The sequence below is a fragment of the Silene latifolia genome, chromosome Y (assembly GCF_048544455.1).
Source record: "Silene latifolia isolate original U9 population chromosome Y, ASM4854445v1, whole genome shotgun sequence".
In the NCBI taxonomy this organism is placed as follows: domain Eukaryota; kingdom Viridiplantae; phylum Streptophyta; class Magnoliopsida; order Caryophyllales; family Caryophyllaceae; genus Silene; species Silene latifolia.
In genome coordinates, this window is record NC_133538.1 from 200,718,119 (window position 1) to 200,739,321 (window position 21,203).

Sequence of the window (21,203 nt, forward strand, 5' to 3'; positions counted from 1 at the left end):
CTCCCCTGTAATCTGGGAGACCCCCGCCTTCACCAAAGACAGACCAAAACTAGCAATTCTGGCGCGAAGCCCTGGTAGCCGCACGACGAGTTTCTAAATCAAAGAATATAAGCATGAATCCAATACGGAAACGAATGACAAAAATAAGCAAAAGAACTTACTCCCGATGAAGATGCCCCTGGAACCTTAGTGCTCTTTGAGGCTTATACGTACTCAACTTAGCCTTCTTAAAACGAGGCATAGAAGCTTGCCCAGACAGGCAGGCCAAGCCCTCTCCTCTTGTAACGCCATAAACATTGCTATCCGGTCACCGACCCCTCAAAGATCGGGATCATTCACCCAATCATTTACTAAAAGAAAGCACGGGCAAAGTAAGTAAACTCTCCAAAACATATTATTACCAAACCAAAAATAATGCAGGAAATAAAGTTACCTCCTTCAACAATTTGGGTAATTCGGATAGTCCAGGTCGGGGGCAATTGAATCGGCCTTGATAAACATATAAGTTTGAGCCCATCCTTTATCATCCCCTGAATCAAAGTTGGTAATCAGGTGAGCCATCTTTGACATGACTCGAAAATTGAACCTCCCAAAGAGAATGACTCATCGGGTGATAGACATTCTTGAAATCATCCAGGGTAATAACCAATTTATGCTTAGAATATAAATGCTCAATAGAATGGGCAATTTTCCAAACCATTGGCATGAGTTGAAACGGAGGAACCCTAATAGCCCTAATCACCGATCATAAAAGGAGAAAGGGGAAGGCGACCGCCACCCCCGAACGCCCACTCAAAAATACTGAGAACCAACCCGGGCTACTCCAATTAGCCCCGATAGGACCGTTCTCGGGAATCCAAACCTCAGCCCCATGAGGAATAAGGCCCCGCCCTTTATATAATGCTCAAAAAGGTTTGATTGATTGGCTTCTTGAAAAGAAGCCGCCAAAGCCTTATTAGGAGAATATTCAACCCCTTATAAGACATGGATGAGAACCTCGGAGGAGCAACAACCTCCACCATATCATCCTCGGGGATGATATCGGGACCCCCTCAACCTCGGCAGAGAAACCATTTCAACTTCAACAGAACTTTTTCGGTCTCGCGCAGAGCTTTTGAAGTCGCTCTTTGTCCTTCTCCGCCACCAGCTATATCTTATTTTTACGGAAGATGAATTTTTCAAAGAGAGAATTTTTAGAAAGGGAAAGAAGAAATTTGGGGATTGAAATGTGGAAGCAATCACGGCAAAGGAAGGATATTTATAACCGCAAATCCTAAACGGCTAGAAAAGCAAGTGGTAGAGACTAATCATGACTCTCCTAGGGTTTTGTGAACCTACCCTATTAATGACAAATAACCGTTACAAGAAGTTGAATCAAACACCAATTCTAAATCCGATAAAAGACCCCGCACAAATCACTTTCTGGCCCAAATTTTTATCTCCTTATTCTGGCGGACCAATAATGGAATAAGCAGATAAGGGGCAATTGTTGGGCCCTAAATTATCCCGCTCGAGTGATATAGGCAGGCAATGCCAAGGACAACTTCCAGGCAAAAGACATCCGAAACCAGGCATTGATTCAACACGGATAGGCACCAAGCAGGAGTTGATGAAAGACAGGCGAAAGATAACCGGCGACCTAAAAGGAAAAGCACCAGGCCACCGCAGCGACAAATAGGCAGTTGATATATGTTCCCTACAAAAAAGGAAGATCAATTCCAGAAAGCTATGATATAGGAAGCAGTCAAAACAACGGCTAATAAAGAGGCAACCACCTCCGGGTAAATAGGGCACATTCCCTATTTACCAGGAAACCCTAAACGGCATAAGAAGGAGGGAGAGATCAGCTATAAATAGAAAAGAAGAGAAGATTAGAAGGGACATCAGATATACCCTCACTTTTACTTATATTTTTGTATTCTTAAGCTATATATTCGCCTGTCACGCCTGATATAACAATACTCTGTCAGGCTATCTAACACCCATAGTAACAATCACTCCTGGCTTGGTGCCCGTGGTTTTTTCCCTTATTCCCATGGTTTTTCCACGTATAAAAATCTTTGTGTCATTGTTTATTAGTTCATTTTACACTTAATTATACCAATCAAGCGAGTTGTTTGAGTTAGATCACCCTACATATAAATCCATGGCAGGATAATCTAGATCAGTAAAAAGCCTGTCAAAACACAAAGCAAACAAAATAACACCGTCTCCCCGGCAACGACGCCAAAATTTGACACGGCTATCGCAACCTTATCAAAAATAAAACCAACCGGTATCTAAAAAATGTTGTAGAGGCAGTCGAGTATCGTATCCACAGGGAGATGGAAATTATGTATTCTAACTAAGTCTGCCTAGGTAACCTTTTCTTGGGGGTTGATTGTTTGATTATAAACTACAGAGATCAAGAGAAAAGGAACAATAAAGAAGCAAACAATAAGTTCTGTTGATATTACCAGAAAGAGAGAAACAACTAGGACAGTCGGTTCACCATGGTTTTTCTAGAGAACTAATCTAGGATGAAAGGTCGGCAAAAACTGAAGGAAATGTAGATCTATATACACTAACATATTCATATATGTTTGTAAATTAATTTGTCATAAAATTAATAAAGGTCTTATGCATGCAAACATTAATTAAAGAGATGGAAAAATCTATATCTCACCATGTGATTTTCGGATTTATGGGCACAAGTGAGTTCACCTACTCACTTGTTCTTGAGCTCTCCAAATGGAAGAACAAGGATTCAAATGTAGAATCCCTCCCAAAAGCATATACCCAAGGAATACATCTTAATAACCAATATTTTTTAGATCTAGTAATAATATTAGTTTTTGCTATAAAATTGATACAAAATAAATTGTATTTTGCTCTTGAAAATTTCGGTCAAGAGATGGAGTATTTGTGAGTTTTATTTCTCTAGATTTCACAAGATGTAGAGAAAATACATTTCTTACACTAGAAAATGTTGTATGTAAAATGATGAATGAATGAATTAAAAAAGAAAAAGCTCTTTTTTCTTTTCTTGTATGGTTGGCCGAAAATTGGCTTGGGTAGGATGCCCAATACTTTTGATTTTTGCTCTTCTCAAAAGCATAGGTGGGCATGCCTAGAGATTAGACTTTAATAATTATGTTTTCTCTTATTAAAATAATCAACATAATTATTCCACAAATACTCCTAATTTTCGGTTTATACAAGATAAAATGGAAGGTCCATTTTATTTTGTCATTTGTCAAGTGTGACATATGTGACATGTTACTTGACATGTGAATTTGTAATGTATTTTTAACATATTAAAAATCAACATACTCATAAAATATGTCATTTACAAAATCGACTAGTAATTCGTAATTACTTGTACCAAAAATGTTTCCAAATTATAAACTACAACATTCTGTATTTATAATAATTTATTCATTCCGTTTCAATTGTTTCTGTAAACAATAATTTCATCTAAGTAATAAAACAATTCGATTACTTAGACCGTGTCTCATTTAATCATATTTACAATGAGATACGTAAATTATACTCACAAAATTATCCGTCAATTTTAAGCAATTTAATTAACTCGTATCGGTATACGATTAATTAAATAATCAATTAAGAGTATTTCCCTATAGGTATGACCTAAGGGGATCAACTGATCACCACCGTCGCACGACAGTAATGTCAAACTCTAGTCAGCCAATCATTACCGATATGTGTGGACCAGTTGACTTGTAAAATATTACATCCCACATGTATTCTTAAAATGAGATTTAATAATAATATTTAAGTCATGTGATCGCACTATTGTTGAGGACACATTTCCCAACAATCTCCCACTTGTCCTCGACAAGTGTGCGTCACCAATTCTCTTGTCCTATTACTATCTCCCACTCAATGCAAGGTATCTTCCAGGTCGTACTTGCAAGTGATCATATCGAGAGTGGTTTCCTCGATCTTGAGAATAACTGATTTGACCGGATTTATCTATCATAGATACCTTCCGAGCGTGGCCACGCATTTCCAGTTCATTACTCCTCGAGTGGCCCTGAGATATTGTTTTAACCCTGACAAGGGGGTGGATAATTCCTATCGCACTCATTCCCTTCGACTAGCCACAGCCATCATAACCCAAAATATGCCCATTTGACCCCATTTACGAAGGTCGTAGTAACACAAATCAAAGTTAATCTGAAACTGCGCCATCTTAGGTGAATAGTCTTTAGTCAAAAGAATCGACTCATTAGAACACTATAGTAGCTCTCGCCATGACCAGGCTATATAAATTTGCCAGAACTCTATAAGCGGTCACTGCCCGACAAAGTGTTCCTAACAGTCTGCCTATGTGATCGACTAGTCATCTCACATGACTCTATGGCACTTGAACTTGCCATCAATCGCATCACGCTCTAGTCACTTCGAGACGTCACCTCATACAAGTGACTATGGGCGAATACAATGCTAATCCGTGTTCACTTTAACGGGGTTCAATTGTCTCTACAACCCGTTTGGATGTAACAAAGTATAATAAAAGAGTTTTAAAGTAAAACTCGAACGACAAATGCGATTATCACATATGAATAGTCAATGCCTGATTACTATTTCATGTTCTATAATCTAATTTGATCTTGTATGTAGTTACTCATTTCAATTCACTTGAAATGACATGACTCATCATGTTAAGCCTATGAGAAGGCTTTGGTTAGTAGGTTTTATCAACTTCTTGTACCTTACTCAACCTCACTACATACTCGTTTTCCTTTTGTAATGTATACATTTGCATTACAAAACTTTCTGAGTACGTGTCGAGATCCAATCAAGACATAGGCCCTCTAGCTTAAGAATAGCTCCCACTGTTTTCACAGTGTGCGGGACTCATCCTTCTTGCACATCTCATGATCACAAGTGTACTCAATTTCCGTTATAAATATCACTCATTGTTCTTTATTGCCTAGAACGATTCTAGAAAATCTACTTCTTAATTAACATTGCCACAATGGTATCTTAACCATCCTAATGTGTTTTGATTATGGTTTTGTCGGAAACGATGCGCAATCTCAATTGTCAATTGTCACTTGTGTAACACCCTTACACAACATTGCATCATAAACACTTTGCTTTACTTCCTTAATGCTTCTGCAAGCACTTAAGGGTAATCTTTACAGCTTACTTGGTAAAGATTACTTAAATTCGATTTTTGAAAACAATTCATCATACTCAAAGCATATGAAGTGTTATACATCATTTCTTTTTAATTGATTCGGCAGCGGAAGCAAATGAAATCAATCAAATATGTTCAATTTAATTGAACTAGTCATGAATCTTATCAACATAAGACTTCTTCTATCGACGCTAATATCATGTGGATTTATCTTCATAAATCCGGATATTCAAGATGTATTATAATACTCCAAAAGTCTTAAATCATTCTCAATGATCAATATGTCATCCACATATCGGACTAATTAAAACTTCCGTAACTCCCATTAAACTCCATGTATAAACACAACTTCTTGACTTATCGAGAAACGTTTTATAACATGATCAAATCATTGATTCCAACTCATTGATGTCCTACTTAAGATTCTCTCTTAAGTTTCACATAATCTTAGGATTGTAAGAATCTACAAAACTCAAGACATGTATTGAATACATTCCTTCTTTCGAAGAAGCGGGTTTTAGATTCACTTGCTACGTATTTCATAACCTCATAATGAAACACAATCCTTAAGAAAATCCAAATAGACTTAAGCATTTCAATTGGTGCAAAACCCTTTGCAACCAATCTTGCTTTGAAATATCTTTTTATTAGTGCAAAACCCTTTGTCACTAATCAAGCCCTTTTGTTTCGGATTTTCATGGCTCTAAGCCTTGTATTGAGTTGTGACTTAAACACTCTTATGTAAGTCATATGTTCATTACTTTCTAGAAGTAATCAACTTGAATCAAACAATTTATTTTGTAAGTTATAAGCTCTTTACTTTCTTAAAAGTAGCATGAATTCATCATCTTTAACGAGTGACGAATTTAACCTCCTAGGTTTTGAAGAAACAATATTTTACACAAAACGTCTCATGTAGCCAAGAAAGACCAGTTTCTTGCGACATAACATTCTCTGTGGCATTCTTTGTGGCTCTTGAATAATTTCTCCCACTCTGTCTTCTAAAATAAACTTGTATTTTAGAAAGACAGCTTCATGAGCCGCAAACCCGTCGTGCTCGTGATAATTGCAAGGTAAAAATGAGCATTTGTTTCTTGTGAAAAAACTTACAACCATGGTACTCTTACCATTTCATATCTCATATGATTCGATTTAGTGGAAAAATAATTTTAGACAAAATGATAAAATCCCCAAAAGGATCAAGTAACTCAAGGTAACTTGATTGAAGTTCAAACCATATCGAATAGCGTTTGATTTCTTATCCAATCACACATTATTTCATAATGCGTGCTAAGAGAGATTAACTTGTGATATTAGATCACATTTCCATTGGCTTATATCAAAGTCTTCACTTTGATAATCCCATCACGACTAAATCGTGATTTCTTTAACTCTTTAAACTTCTTTAAAGATTTTTCTATTTACCTTATTAAGTTAACACTTTAGCGTCAACTTAAATCGTTGATAAAGGAGAATGATCAACCTATTTTGGATCAATGATTTACAACCTCGATCTCCTTTTCAACCAAAAGGAAAGAGACATCTTGCTTTGAATACAAGATACGCATATACCATTAACAATCTAATGGTTTCAAGAGTACTCGATAACTCTTTACAGTCATCATTCCAAAATTTAAGGTTTAATCTTGGGTTACCAATTTGAATCTTACATCATCTACATGATATATCATTCTAGTTTGTTTTAGAATATAATCACCTTGATAATGGGCTAGCTATACATCAAATCGTGGTGTATAGGGTCACAAAGGTGAAAACCCTTTTTGTATCTTAACAAGTTTATATTCTTATTTAGAGTTTATGCACTTAATAGTCACAATTAAGTACAACTTTAAATCCAAAAACTAGATTGAGTACACAATTACTCTATCTCTCGACATTATAGTTGCTAGTCGTCATATTCTAATCATCCTATGTATCAAGTACAATGATGAAAAACTCCACTGGTTTCTAATATTGACGAAGTGGTACTAGCAAAATATATGTTTAATCAAATAAACATTTAAAGAAGAAGGTCCCATTAAAAAGATGCATCAGAAACACAATTATTCAGATTGAAGATCAACAAGGGGGTGTGTGTGCTGATGCTCAGAGTATCCAAAACGCTTTCTTAGAATATTACAGTGACCTGCTTGGTAGTAGAAAGGCAACTGAAAATGTGAGAAATGCAGTACTTGAATATGGGAACTGTTGTACGGAGGAACACATTACTATACTTAATAAACCAGTGCTGTATGAGGAGGTAAAACAGATGGTGTTCTCTATTCCTATTGACAAAACCCCAGGTCCAGATGGATATTCAAGTGGATTTTTTAGGGACTCATGGGATGTTATTGGAAGGGATGTGGTTGAAGCTGTTCAAGATTTTTTTAACACAGGACAACTACTAGCTCAACTAAATGCAACCAACATTAGCCTGATCCCAAAGTGTGAGAGACCTACTTCAGTCAAACAGTTCAGACCCATTGCTTGCTGCAATGTTCTTTACAAGGTTATCTCAAAAATTCTTTGTAACAGACTTGCCCTAATTTTGCCTGACTTAATTCATGAGAATCAAGGAGCTTTTGTCCAAGGGAGGTCCATTATTGAGAATGTCCTGATTTGCCAGGATATAGTTCATCAATACTCTAGAAATAATGTATCCCCCAGATGCTTATTTAAAGTTGATTTGCAAAAAGCATACGACACAGTGGAATGGGAGTTTGTGGCTCAACTGTTAGTGGGACTGAAATTTCCAAACAAATTTGTTGAACTCCTGATGAAGTGCATTACAACTACCTCATACACCCTAGTCCTGAATGGAAGCAACTTTGGGTATTTCAAAGGAAAGAGGGGACTCAGGCAGGGTGATCCAATTTCTCCTCTCATCTTCACTATCTGTATGGACTACCTGTCAAGACTCATAGCCTATGCCACTGCCAGATGGCCTTTTCACTATCACCCTCAATGCAAAGGAATTCGTTTAACTCACCTCATGTTTGCAGATGACCTCCTGATGTTTTGCAAGGGAGATGCACCATCTATTCTCCTCCTTGTCAAAGCCTTCACCTCCTTTTCTGATGCATCAGGACTGCAGATGAACAATGCAAAGTCAGAAATTTTCTTTAATGGTGTCAAAATGGATTTGCAGACTGATATTCTATCAGTAACTGGATTTCAGCAAGGGCAAATGCCATTCAGATATTTAGGGGTGCCAATCCAGCCTGGGAAAGTCTCAAAGAAAGAGTGCAGCAGTCTTGTGGAGAAAATGGTTTCAAGGATCAGAAGTCTAGGTGCAAAGAAACTCTCCTATGCAGGTAGAATTGTCCTCATCAATTCAGTACTTAATACGTTGTATAACTATTGGGCAGCAATGTTTATTATTCCTAAAGCTGCTATTAGGAGAGTGGAGGCAATTTGTAGGAATTTCCTATGGGATAGCTCTTCAGAGTATCATAGAGTGCCCTTAGTGGGATGGGATAGAGTTACCATGTCAAAAACTGAAGGGGGGCTTGGGATTAAAAGAGCAAGCACCTGGAACATTGCCTCAGTTGGCAAATTAGTGAATTGGATTTATGTGAAGGCAGACAGGCTATGGATTAAGTGGGTTGACAGTGTATATCTCAAAGGCACAAGCTGGAATGACTTCAAACCTGCCAATGACTCTACCTGGACCTGGAAAACTATCTGCAAAGTGAAGGAACTGATTAAGCAAGGATTTGTTAATAATGGGTGGGCTCCTAATCAGAAAGGTTACACAATTAGCCAAGGATATGAATGGATTCAGGGATCAGCTCCCAATCAACAGTGGACCAAATTAGTCTGGAATGAATGGAATGTACCCAAGCATTCATTCATTTCCTGGCTAATAATGCAGAATGGACTGAACAATAAAGCTAAGCTTTTCTTGTATGGATGCTGTGAAGATGACTTGTGTGTCTTGTGTGCAGAAATGACTGAAACTAATGAGCACCTGTTCACTGAATGTAAATTCAGTTGTCAAGTTCAAAAATATGTTGAAGATTGGATTCATCGTCCATTTCCCACTGATAATGAGCTGATGAATGTCTCTGACCGCAGCATGAAATGGAAGGCTCTTGCCTTGGTATTGTCGTGCTACAAGTACACAGTGTGGCATCAACGCAATCTTGCTCGTACTCAATTCAGTGTTGTCAGGCCTATGATAGTGGCAGAAAGAATGAAGCAGGTGGTGCAACAACAAATCCGCAAATTTAATGAGCGTAAAGGAGGACAATATGAAATGAATGAAAGGAACATCTTTTCCTGATTCATAGCTTTTCTTTAGTATTAGGTGTAGCAAACTGAACAGTACTGTTGTATTTGGATTCATCCTTTGGAAATATATTCTATACTCACATTTTCACCAAAAAAAAAAAAGAAGGTCCCATTAGATGTCCCACAACTAACTTGCTGATTCTTCAATAATTTGGGGCAGTTTCCTTTCTTGTGTCCAACATTTAAGACAATGGAAACTTTATTGGTCGGGATTGATAGGTTTAGTATCGTCATTCCTCAATGACTTTACTTTCAACATTACCTTGTATCAATTCCATTATTATCTTTACTTCTTGAACCTCGTCCTCATCTTAACGGTTTAAGAGAATGCTCCCACTTAATTCAATGAGTCTTTGCTTTGAGAAGCAAAATTGAATTCATGAAGATTCACTCTTCATTTGTTCATTTTAGTCTTAAAACTTTCATTGAAGTGGTTGCGTTATTTTGGTCAATTACGAATTCTTGACAAAACTAATTACCAAAACAATTTATCGCTTCAAGGTACTTAATTCATTTAAGTACATGAAAAATAATCCATTGTAAGTAGAAGTGTTAGTCATGAATCAAAAACCTGTTTGATAATGAATAACTTTAATCTATACTCTTTACAAGAGATCCTTATCAATGGTTCATTTGAGGTTTTAGAAGCAAATTCATATTTGTCTTTAGTTACGATGTTTTAAGGAGATTTGAATCAAAAATCAAAATGATATCGTATATGAATTGTGGTAAAGAAATAGAACAATAATAACGGAATAGTGGAAAACTTAACATTTATCGTTATAATAACACTTGTAAATAACAAGTAAAGCATTTACATAGTGACCTCTACCCAACTATGATAAATGATTCCAAGACCCAAATTCATATTGACTTAGGCACGGTGGGGCCGATACATCCTTTATCAATATAACTCGGTGGATTAACGTTTAATCGATTCTACTTTTAGAACTCTTGGTCGATAACATTACATTAACAATTATCTATAGCCCAAAACACATCGACAAGGGCACGGTGGGGCCGATACATCCCTTATCAAATACTTTTGTTGAGTTCAATCCAAATTTCGAATAAATGTGTCCATGATCCAAACCCATATTAACTTGGGCACGGTGTGGCCGATACATCCCTTATCAACATGAATTCGGTGGATTAACATTCATCACCCACTTCCCCTACGTAACAAGGTTTGTACCCCGGTGGGGCCGAGCGCACTCCCTCGCGAAATAGGTTTTCATGGTTTCTACTATTTGGTAAGGCTATGTCTCAATTAATTGTTTTAGCGAGAGGTCATGTCAATTTATTATCTATCACGTTTTAAGTGAACTAAAGCGGTGAACTACGATAATTTTAATTGACACGGTCGATAAACTCGATAAAATAACAATGCATGTTTAGTTATGGCGATTTAGCGATGCATGTGACATAAAATAAAATGCAAGCATGAAGATAAATAAATCCTAGTATGGCCTTTCCTAAAATAGAAAAACTATTTAACTATTACATATTCGGAAACCAACTCCATTGGTCCCTTGAACTTCGGTTGTGGCACGCATCTCGATGTAACACCGTCTTTATGTATCGCCATTCTTGAAGAAATCCGTCTTTGGGAACTCCGGAATGAATAAAATTACATAATAAATTACATAATTTCCTATTATACATTTGTAACTAAAATAAAATAAATCTATTAAATTACAAAACGGTGATACGAGATCACAATAAAAATTACAACCGAATCGGTATTCCCATACATTTCGGGAAATACCAATTAAAATCTAAGGCCATACTAAGTAAAATTACATAATACAAAATTACATAAATTAAAATTATGACAATCATAAAGAAAATGCAGCATTATAATATGTATGAATATGCTCAATTTTATGCTAAATCGCCTTTAAATAGCCAATATCGTATATTACTCGGTTTTTACGGATTTGCGTGATTTCAACATTTTATAATCACAAAAATACATAAACTCATATTTATGCATAAGTTAATTACCCTAACCTCTTAGGACTCAAAATATAGTCTTCACTAATAATTTGACCATAATTAACCCATATTTTATAAAATTGTTCATAAATGGACTAAAAATTACAAAAATAAGCTATTAAACTTCAAATAAATCACAAAATTTCAAATAAATTCAAAATTTGAAATTTAAACTCATGAACATTCTGGAAAAATTCCATGACACTCATAATGTTCAAAATCTTAGGTTAAAAATTTCGAAATTTTTCCGGAAAAACAATGTTGCGGTTTATCGATTTTTAATAAAATAATCATAAAAACATGGAAAAATTATTTTCATTAACTTTTCAATTTTAGATCTGAAAAATATAATAAAATGCAACATTAGACGTTTTTCCTAAGTCATAGATTATGTTTTATTAATTTTCCACTAATAATGTCACTATTTATGCTATTTTTCTTCAAAAAACCATAAATCATGCAAAAAGACTTCTTTATAGCCAATTATTTTACACACATCTTGTAAACTTTCATGTGACAACATATAAATTTTCTATGACCAGATTCGAAATTTAACTCATATTAACCTATTTTTCACCTAAATCCGAATTTAATAATGAAAAAATCAATTTTCGAGCATAACAAGTCCAAAAATTATGAAAATTTACAGGTTATCTCAAAATAATATATGTGACAACATATCCAAAAACCAAGTGAAAATTCGAAGTATAGCTAATTTTAGACCAAAAATGACATTTTTACTCATAAAATCACATTTAAATGCCATTATTGTAAATTATGAACAATAAAAATCCGAAAAATTAACCAAAATATCCTAAAACATTTTAGGACCAGAAATATTAACATGCATGGATTAATTTCGTGATATCTCATAATAACACAAATTTTACAAGTTTTATTTGTTATTCTTATAACTCGGAAAAACTTTTAACCGATTTGCATGCAAACAACCGTGGCTCTGATACCAATTGAAGGAAATGTAGATCTATATACACTAACATATTCATATATGTTTGTAAATTAATTTGTCATAAAATTAATAAAGGTCTTATGCATGCAAACATTAATTAAAGAGATGGAAAAATCTATATCTCACCATGTGATTTTCGGATTTATGGGCACAAGTGTGTTCACCTACTCACTTGTTCTTGAGCTCTCCAAATGGAAGAACAAGGATTCAAATGTAGAATCCCTCCCAAAAGCATATACCCAAGGAATACATCTTAATAACCAATATTATTTAGATCTAGTTATAATATTAGTTTTTGCTATAAAATTGATACAAAATAAATTGTATTTTGCTCTTGAAAATTTCGGTCAAGAGATGGAGTATTTGTGAGTTTTATTTCTCTAGATTTCACAAGATGTAGAGAAAATACATTTCTTACACTAGAAAATGTTGTATGTAAAATGATGAATGAATGAATTAAAAAAGAAAAAGCTCTTTTTTCTTTTCTTGTATGGTTGGCCGAAAATTGACTTGGGTAGGATGCCCAATACTTTTGATTTTTGCTCTTCTCAAAAGCATAGGTGGGCATGCCTAGAGATTAGACTTTAATAATTATGTTTTCTCTTATTAAAATAATCAACATAATTATTCCACTAATACTCCTAATTTTCGGTTTATACAAGATAAAATGGAAGGTCCATTTTATTTTGTCATTTGTCAAGTGTGACATATGTGACATGTTACTTGACATGTGAATTTGTAATGTATTTTTAACATATTAAAAATCAACATACTCATAAAATATGTCATTTACAAAATCGACTAGTAATTCGTAATTACTTGTACCAAAAATGTTTCCAAATTATAAACTACAACATTCTGTATTTATAATAATTTATTCATTCCGTTTCAATTGTTTCTGTAAACAATAATTTCATCTAAGTAATAAAACAATTCGATTACTTAGACCGTGTCTCATTTAATCATATTTACAATGAGATACGTAAATTATACTCACAAAATTATCCGTCAATTTTAAGCAATTTAATTAACTCGTATCGGTATACGATTAATTAAATAATCAATTAAGAGTATTTCCCTATAGGTATGACCTAAGGGGATCAACTGATCACCACCGTCGCACGACAGTAATGTCAAACTCTAGTCAGCCAATCATTACCGATATGTGTGGACCAGTTGACTTGTAAAATATTACATCCCACATGTATTCTTAAAATGAGATTTAATAATGATATTTAAATCATGTGATCGCACTATTGTTGAGGACACATTTCCCAACAAAAACTCGGTGTGCAGGGTAATGAAAAGGTCCTTCCGGTCCGCTATTTTCCCTAAAACACTACTAACATAGCTTCCGCCCTCATTAGAAAGCCCTAATGTTCACTGCAGGTCTTACCCCTCCCAATCTTCCGATCTAGGTCACGGTGTACCAAATCAACCAGCTAAATGCGTCGACTCAAGCAGCTAATTGCTATTAAATGCGGTGATTAACAACACAAACCTAATTCTAGCCAAGCCTATTCACCTAATCTTAACCTCCCTAATTACCATGGCTCCCCTAAGTCCTAGCATTAGGAGATTAGCTATGCATAATGAAAATTGAGAAATTAACAATAACAAATGAAATAATAACTTGAATATGTTAATAAAGTGATAAATTATGAACCCTAATACTCCAAATTAATTACTAAAGAAGACAAGAACTAAAGTAGTAGAGGAAGGATATGACAAAACAAGAACAATTGCAATCACTAATAATTGAAATTAAGGATGGCAAATACCCAATACAATGAATTCCAAAAGCTAGAGTTTTAGGTCTAAGGAGAGAGAGAGAGAGAGAGAGAGAGAGAGAGAGAGAGAGAGAGAGAGAGGTTCTGCCTGCCGTCCTCCTCATTTATTCTAAGATAAAATTAAAATACCCAATAGGTAAAACCATTCGATCGAGTAAAAGCAAATTACTCGATCGAGCATAATGAAGGTAAAACCATTCGATCGAGCAAAACAGGTACTCGATCAAGGAATTCATCAACCACCCCTCTCGATCGAGCAAAGAGGGTACTCGATCGACGATTCTCAGCACAATTAGGTACTCGATCGACCAGTGTTAGTCAGTCAACTTAGTCAATCGAGTTAACTACCACTGTGTCAGCACGGATGAACTCGAAACACCTTCCGAAACCACTTCATGCATCCCTAGGTGACAAATTCCAGGCTCCAATTCTTCTTTCTTCAAAATGCACGCAAATGGGACAGGTTCAGGCTTGATTCAGTTCATTCAGGTCCAAACCTGCAAATAACGCCAAACAAAACAAAGTAGACTATTCGGGGGCAATTATAGCTAGATTCTACATAAATAACGTAGAAATACGTGTAAATATAGGATAAAAACCCTATGTAAAATACACGCATCATCGACCATGGACACGTGGATGAAAAATCCGAAGAAAAAGAAACGCGGCCCAATACGACTCCCGAATAGCTGAAATTAAACGGTTTTCAGGATTCTAAGGTCCTGGAACAAAAATAGTTTTCGGTCTTCTAGGGCCCCGGAAAAAAAAATATCCGGAAAACGAATGAAGGGTTCCTCGGGTCAAATGAATAGACCACACAAAGCTTGAGGAAAATAACGATTAGTTGAGGGTGTCTGTCTGCGGTAAACCAGGCTTGGGCGAAAAACAGATAATCTATAAATGGATAATACCTGTTATTTGAGCTTGGAATTGAATAGACTAACTTCTGAAGCTACCGCGGATACACAATAGAAAATTCAAGAGAATAAGAAACGTGAGCCGATACAAGCCACCTGACCACCTCCCAAACAACTCAAATTAAAGGTTATACACAATTTTAAGGATTACTGAGTCCTGGAACAAAATGTCCGGAAATCGAATGGAAGGTTCCTTAGGTTATATCAAGATACCATACTAAGTTTGAGGAACAACGACAGTTATTTGAGGGTTCCTGTATAGGGTAAACCAGAATTAGCCGAAAAACAAAATAATCAATCAATGGATAAATACATGTTATTTGGGCCTGAAATTGAAAAGAGTAAGCCCTGAAGCAACCGCGGACACTTGGTAGAAAATACAGGAGAAAAAGAAACGTGCCCGGTACTACCTCCCGAACATCTCAAATTAAAGTTTATACACTATTTCCGGGATTCCAGAGTCTCGGAGCAAAAGTGTCCAAAAATCGAATGGAGGGTTCCTCGGGTCAAATAAAGAGGCCACACAAAATTTGAGGAACAACAACACGGTTATTTTTGAGTATTTGTATCCAATAAACCAGTCTTAGCCAAAAAAACGGATAATCTAAAGAATTGATTAATAACCTGTTATTTGGGCCTTTAATTGAATAGAGTAACCATTGAAGCGACCACGGACACGTGGTAGAAAAACCGGGATAAATAAATCATGATCCGGTACCACCTCCCAAATAGCTCAAATTGAAAGTGTATAATACACGGTTTTCCAAATTTAATGGTTCCGGAACAAAAATGTCCGAAAATCGGATGCATGGTTTCTCAGGTAATTAAAGAGTCCACACAAAATTTGAGGAACGATGAGAGTTATTTGAGGCTACCTGTTTGGGGTAAACCAGTCTTAGTTGAAGAACGAATAATCTAAAAAATGTATTAATACATGTTATTTGGGCTGAAATTGAATAGAGTGACCCCCGAAACGATGGCGTACACGCTGTTTAAAACCCGAGAGAAAAAGAAATGTGCTCCGGTACAATCTGCCGAACAACTCAAATTAAAGTGAATAATACATGGTTTTCGGAATTCCAGGGTCCCGGAACAAAGAGGTACCGGAATCAAATGGATGGTTCCTGAGGTGAAATAAAGAGGCCACACAAAATTTGAGGAACAATGACAGTTAGGTCCATATATGCGGTAAAGCAAGCTAGGCGGAAAAGCGTATAATCTAAAAAATGGATTAATACATGTTATTTGGTGCTATAATTGAAAAGGGTAACTTCTGAAGCGACCACATACATTTTATGTAAAAAATCGGGAGAAAAAGAAACGTGACTAGGTAACACCTGGCGAACAGCTCAAATCAATACCTGTTATTTGGGGCTGAAATGGAATAAGGTAACTCATGCTGTGACCCAGACACGTGGTAGAAAAACCTGGAGAAAAAGAAACATAACCCGGTATGACCTTCTAAACAGCTTAAATTAAAGTGTATACACGGTTTTCGGGATTCCAGAGTCGCAGAACAAAAAGGTCAAAAAATCGAATGAAGGATTCCTCATGTTAGATAAAAGAGACCTCACAAATTTTGAGGAACAATGACAGTTATTTTAGGGTGTCTGTATACGATAAACCAGATATAAGTTAACATAATCCCCTAATTAGGGTGATGTCATTTCATTCATATATATAGTCAATACAAAAGATACACGGAATATCCGAGATACCCGATTACGAGATATACACTATAATAAACATATACACAATAAAATATTTGCATATTTTACACTAAGACACCCCCGCAGGTGGAGCAGGAGGAGTTCGTACGCTCAAGCTGGAACGAAACTGATCAAATAGATAATGGGGAAGCCCTTTGGTAAAGATGTCAGCATATTGATAAGCAGCAGGGACATGTAAAACACGAACTGTTCCAACTTGTACTTTCTCACGAACAAAATGAATGTTAAGCTCTATATGCTTAGTTTGCTGATGTTGAACAAGGTTTCCAGAAAGATAGACAACATAAATATTGTCACAGTATACAAGGCTAGCACGTTTGATGGGGACATTAAGCCTAAATAACAAGTTGCGTAGCCAACTAGTTTCTGCAATATCATTAGCAACACCCCTGATATTTGGCCTCAGCACTAGAACGACAAGTAGTGGCCTGGCGTTTAGACGACCAAGACACCAAGTTCTCGCCCAAAAATACACAGTATCCAAAAGTTGACCAACGAGAGTCACGACAAATAGCCCAATCAGCATCCGAGAAAGCAATAATGGAAATAGAACGGGATGCAGTAAAAGTAAGACCGTAAAGAAGTGTATCTTTGAGATAGCGAAGAATGCGTTTCAAGAATTGTAGATGCAATTCGCGAGGAGCATGCAAAAAGAGACAAACTTGCTGAACGGCATAAGAGATATCTGGGTGAGTAATAGGAAGATACTGAAGCGCCCCAGCCAAACTGCGGTAAAGAAATGGGTGAGATATAAGTGGACCGGCAGTTGCAGTCAACTTGGCACCAACATCAACGGGAGTCGATGTGGCGTTACATGAGGACATGGAGGCGTGGCTGAGGATAGCTTCAGTATACTTTTGTTGTGATAAAAATAATTTGGAGCCAGAACAGGTAACAATGATGCCCAAGAAATGTTGTAACACGCCCAAATCCGTCATAGCAAACTCCTGTGACAAATGTGCAATAATACGATGCAAAAGAGTATCGCTAGACATAGTAAGAATAATGTCATCCACATAAAATAGTAGATAAGCCGTATCAGTACCTGTAGTTGATGTGTCTAATTTATATATGATTTTACTCCCTATTTTAGCTCGGTTTTATTTAATTATTGAACTTTTATAAGTGTATTTGTGAGCTAATTCCGTTTTCTAGGTGTTTTTGCTTGTACTCATGGCATTTTGTAGGAAATGAAACCTTCAGTAGCTTTTTCCCGTCAAATTAACAAGCATTAAAGTTCACGACGCTAAAAGAAACAAGACTTGATCATAGAGGGGCGTTTTGGGAAAATTCGAGCATGGAAATCCCGAGCATGAAGAAACTAACTTGGGTTGATGCACAAGTAAAGAAATGAAAATAAAGCCCAAATGAAGTCGAAATAATCAAGTGAGGTTGCAAGCTTAGCATTCCAAATTGTGCAATAAGTCGGAATAATTAAGGAGCATTAAGACGGAGCTTTGGATTCCATTTACCAATTAATCAAGAATTAAAGACAATAATTCGGATTACTGCGTCCTCGATCGGGGTCACCTTCATTTAAGACGTTTACATTTCACCCCTTAAGTCCTATATAAGGGGTGTCGAATCCGTCATTTAGGACACACTTTTCATACGCTTAAGCACACAAACTTCAGTTTTCAGAATAGTTTAGAATTCCTTTAAGCATTTCTTTATTGTTATAAACAATTTCCTTTAGCATTTCAAGTTACTAATTCAAGCTTTCCGTTCAAGTTATTTTGGTTTTCATTTGTGTTCTTCTTATTCTAGTTCTATTTCCTTTGTTACGGTAATTTCATTTCTAGCATTACTTCATTAGTTCACTCGTCATTTTCATTGTTATATTGTTTTCATTATCGTCGTTAGCATTTCCACATTGTTATTAGTTTGTTACATTTTATTATTAAATTATTGTCATCATAGTTTATTCATAGCATTTTCATATATATATATATATATATTTCATCATAGTTATTTTGCTAATTACATATTTGTTTTAGCAGGATTTTCCCTGAATGGATCCGGCTTGATTAAAGAGTAATTTGGGTATCTAGTTATATAAGCTTGGAAAAATATTATAAATAAATAATAAGGAAAGACTAAGTATAAAGAATATCGCTTTGTATTATCTGAATAAGCTGAGTACAATTTTGTGAATATAATCGAGTATTCGAGAAATAATCAGAGGTAAATTGTGAAATAACTAAGGAGTAATTGATCCTCCATCATCTGTTTACAAATGATATTTATAGTTGTACAAATGTTAACGTTGAATTAATCTTAAAGTTCCCCTCCATTGTCGGAGTTGTTACCAGATTAATAGGGCACACTTCCTATTAATCCGGTTGACTCGTTCTTTTCTTTAACCAATCTTCAGCTCTTCCTCCTTATGCGTCTTGATTCATGGGAGTGATAAGGTCTTGTAGTTAGACTTGGTCTTCTTTGTGAATAGGACGTGATTATTAGTTCATACAACTGCATTTCTTGTTTATCTTCTTAATCCAGCCTGTTTGGAGGCTTTACCAGGCTAATTTGCACTTACCTTCAGGCTTTTCTTCCAGGATTTAGTAGCCTGCTTATCCTGTAATACTCTTTATCTGCCAAATAGTAGTTAGACTTGTCCGGTCTCTGGTTGCCTCAATCAGCCTAGTAAGGTCAGGTCAGATTAGAGTCAGACCAGGCTAAACTGGGCCTAACAATTGCCCCTTGACATTTTGCCCGTGCTGGATCAGGCCAGGGGTGAGATGTCAATTTTACCGGGTTAAACGATAAAAAGAATTATATTTGCTCAATGACTCTTAGACTCCTAGTTACCGTTAAACACTATAACGGCTAATTGTATGATGTCATGCTGACAGTTTTGCATTTTCTAGAGTTTTTGCACCGTTACTTCCCTTCTATAAATATGGCATTTGCGATGAGTTTGTTTTCCACCAAATTTCTTCCACTTTCTTTGCTAAATTTTCTCTAAAATTCTCCCCTATTTCCCAGGAGTTCTATTCTGCTTACTTATAAAATAAAATTCATCACAATAAACAAAATAATAAAGGATATGGGAGCCAAAAGCGTCACACCCCGAAAAGCTGCGAGCTGAACCCAAAGACGTCCAGGAGGAGGAGGTGGTTGAAGATGATCCTCCTGCTCGTGCTATAGCTTTTAAATATCAAGATTCTATTTTTTCTGCTCTTCAATCTCTGGATCCCTATTTTCCTGAAGAAAACTTATTGAAAACAAACTATGATAGGGTTTTAAGGGAGAAAAAATTAATTCCTGATTCGACTGAGGTATGGATTCCTGAGTCTTGTCCAGTCAGAGCCAATTGGGTGTCTCCTGGTTGGTTCTGTATTTTTGAATGGGCGTTCAAGGCGGGTTGTAAGTTACCTTTTACTCCTTTAATGATTGATACTATTCGTGCTATGGAAGTATCACCTTTTCAAATTATGCCAATGGTTTGGAAACTTGTCCATTCTATTGAAAATTTATGTGCTAAGCACAAACTTGTAATTACTATTAATGATATCAAGGCAATATATCATATGAAAAATCCTTCTACTGGTCGTTTTAATTTGATAATCAAGTCAAAAATGTCTCCATTTATTACTAACCTGGACTCTGGAGATGATAAAAGTTGGGCAAAGACTTTTCTGTTCATCCGGACTGAGAGTCTGGGACCAGGCTTTGATTATCTGATATATCCTCCCTTGGAGAGTGGTAGGTTTCCTGTACTCTTAGTTTGCAATATATATTATACGAAATTAGGATGTTTTGAGTTTTACCTGTATATTTTTGATGATTTTTGCAGCTCCTGATTGGAACTCTGATCTTCTTGACGAGGAAGCTATTTCCAGGATAGAGGCTTTCCTTGCTATTCCCGAGGAAGAGAGGGCTTGGCCTGCTAGTCTGGGCAGGGATTTATTGCCCCGGTATATGAAGACCAAGCTGAGTGTGGTCAAAGTACCCAAAGGCAAGCCTGGCTCCACTGCTCTTTCCTGTATGTCTTCTATATGTCTTTGTGTCAATTGTTGTCTTCTTATTGCTTTTCTTATGATATTTATGTATATTCTCTATAAATTCAGTATTCAGGTCTTCTGCTAGGTTGGCCAGTTTTACTGCGAAGGATTTAAAGGCTGGGGTTGCTAGAATTGCTGAACACTCCAAGAGCCAGGAGGCTAGTGGGAGTGACAAGACGCTTGATATTTTGGTTTCTGATGTCCAGCCTCCCCAAGAACCGCCCAGGCTAGTATCACCAGAGGTAGTTCAGGCTTCTAAAAGGAGAAGGGAAGATGTTATTCCTGAAGAGGAAGGGGGAGAGAAAGAGCTTATTCAGGCTCAACCAATCAGGAGTATCAGGCAAGTGTC